General features: G+C 35.9%; 1 protein-coding gene across 1 annotated transcript in view; it reads right to left on the bottom strand.

The window, feature by feature from the left end:
• The window catches only part of TTC29 (tetratricopeptide repeat domain 29), a 332,216-nt gene that overhangs the window by 165,166 nt on the left and 164,029 nt on the right, over positions 1-3,021 (bottom strand). The gene's annotated exons all lie outside the window — the stretch shown is intronic.

Raw genomic sequence — 3,021 nt, forward strand, 5'->3', positions numbered from 1 at the left:
GTTTCTTCCAGTCCAGCGTTTCTCATGATGTATTCTGCATGTAAGTTAAATAAGCAGGGTGATAATATACAGCCTTGACGTACTCCTTTTCCTATTTTGAACCAGTCTGTTGTTCCATGTCCAGTTCTAACTGTTGCTTCCTGACATGCATACAAATTTCTCAAGAGGTACAAGAAAGCCTTCTTCAGTGATCAATGCAAAGAAATAGAGGAAAACAATAGAATGGGAAAGACTAGAGATCTCTTCAAGAAAATCAGAGATACCAAAGGAACATTTCATGCAAAGATGGGCTAGATAAAGGACAGAAATGGTATGGACCTAACAGAAGCAGAAGATATTAAGAAGAGATGGCAAGAATACACAGAAGAACTGTACAAAAAAGATCTTCACGACCCACATAATCATGATGGTGTGATCACTGACCTAGAGCCAGACATCCTGGAATGTGAAGTCAAGTGGGCCTTAGGAAGCATCACTAAGAACAAAGCTAGTGGAGGTGACAGAACTCCAGTTGAGCTATTCCAAATCCTGAAAGATGATGCTGTGAAAGTGTTGCACTCAATATGCCAGCAAATTTGGAAAACTCAGCAGTGGCCACAGACTGGAAAAGGTCAGTTTTCATTCCAATCCCAAAGAAAGGCAATGCCAAAGAATGCTCAAACTACCACACAATTGCACTCATCTCACACGCTAGTAAAGTAATGCTCAAAATTCTCCAAGCCAGGCTTCAGCAATATGTGAACCGTGAACTTCCTGATGTTCAAGCTGGTTTTATTTATTTTTTTTTCATTTTTTTAAAATTTTATTTTATTTTTAAATTTTACATAACAAGCTGGTTTTAGAAAAGGCAGAGGAACCAGAGATCAAATTGCCGACATCCGCTGGATCATGGAAAAGTCATATAGAGAAAGACAAATACCATATAATATCACTTACATGTGGAATCTAAAAAACACAACAAACTAGCGAATAGTACAAACAAGAGGCTGACTCACAAATACAGAAAACAAAGCACTGATGAGCAGAATGGGGACGGGGCCGCAAGGGGTGGAGGAGTGAAGGGTACAAACTATTGGGTGTAAGAGAGACTCAGGAATATATGGTGAAACAAGAGGAACACAGCCAGTATTTTATAAATGTTTTATAACTGTAAATGGAAAGTAACCTCTAAAAATTGTGTAAAAAGTTAAAATACAGACAGGAGATGCCCCTTTACGTTATGAAATTTTGACTTACGGTTTTTTTTTTTTTTTTTTGCTTCTTTTTTTAAAAATTTTATTTTATTTTTAAACTTTACAATATTGTATTAGTTTTGCCAAATATCGAAATGAATTCGCCACAGGTATACATGTGTTCCCCATCCTGAACCCTCCTCCCTCCTCCCTCCCCATACCATCTCTCTGGGTCGTCCCAGTGCACCAGCCCCAAGCATCCAGTATCGTGCATCGAACCTGGACTGGCAACTTGTTTCATACATGATATTATACATGTTTCAATGCCATTCTCCCAAATCTTCCCACCCTCTCCGTCTCCAACAGAGTCCATAAGACTGTTCTTTACATCAGTGTCTCTTTTGCTGTCTCGTACACAGGGTTATTGTTACCCTCTTTATAAATTCCATATATATGCATTAGTATACTGTATTGGTGTTTTTCCTTCTGGCTTACTTCACTCTGTATAATAGGCTCCAGTTTCATCCACCTCATTAGAACTGATTCAAATGTATTCTTTTTAATGGCTGAGTAATACTCCATTGTGTATACATACCATAGCTTTCTTATCCATTCATCTGCTGATGGACATCTAGGTGGTTTCCATGTCCTGGCTATTATAAACAGTGCTGCGATGAACATTGGGGTACACGTGTCTCTTTCCCTTCTGGTTTACGATTTGATTTGTTCCCAAATCAAAACATTTACGATTTAAATGTTCCCAAACATTTAAAATATTTTGCTTTAAAAATCTGATTTACAAGCAAATAGTTACGTAATCCAAAGGTCTTTCATAGGCAGCATTTTTAAAAATTGTTTAAAAATCCTAAAGTTCTTAAATGGGGACTAGAATCCAGTCGAGTTGATATATAAAATCGACCCTTACATCCACTTTTAGTTATTTGTTTTTAATAGACTATTCTGACTAATTATCACATTCTTGTGATTAGGTAGGAAAAAGTAGGATTAAGAGAAATTACTATCAAATATTTTGTCAATTAATAGTCACAACTGAATTAGAGAAAGATAGGAAAACTGACTATCATAATAAAAGTAAGAGTATACTACTGATTAGCATCTATGTACACTTGCTCTTGTCAGTAAGGTACAACACTGAACATTTTTTAAAACATAAACCTATTTCATATTCCTTACAACTGATCAGTACCTACTGTTGAGTATTTAAGATAACTGAAAAAATGGTGATTTGTCAAGTTGAATAAGTCATTATCACTACTGTATGCTTTCCTTAAACATTGAAGTTACAATATAGCATGAAAATGCATTCAACATTCACATAGTGATGAATAAATAAATAAAAATAAATAAAATAAAATAAATAAATAAAAATAAAGTTACCACTAAAATTAAAATTGCCAATGGTTGAATAAACTTTTATAAAGAAAATGACTTAGCCATTAAAAGTGATACAAAAATCTACAGTGTTCTCAAAAAGCAGAGAAGAAGTTGTGATACATATATACAATGGAATATTACTCAGCCATAAAAGGAACAAAATTGGGTCATTTGTAGTGATGTGGATGAATATACAGTTTGTCGTACAGAGTGAAGCAAGTTGGAAAGAGAAAAACAAATATTGTGTATTAACACACATATATGGAATCGAGAAAATGGGTATGAATGAAACTAAATTTGCAGGGCAGGAATAGAGATGCAGATGTAGAGAGCTGAGCTGAACACAGTGGGGGAAGGAGACGCAGTTGGGACAGACAGAGAGCAGCACTGACGCACATACACCACCATGTGTGAAACAGAGCTGGTGGGGAGCTGCTGACAGCACAGGGACCTC

Source organism: Bison bison, unplaced genomic scaffold, assembly GCF_000754665.1.
Source record: "Bison bison bison isolate TAMUID 2011002044 unplaced genomic scaffold, Bison_UMD1.0 scf7180017864184, whole genome shotgun sequence".
Classification (NCBI taxonomy): domain Eukaryota; kingdom Metazoa; phylum Chordata; class Mammalia; order Artiodactyla; family Bovidae; genus Bison; species Bison bison.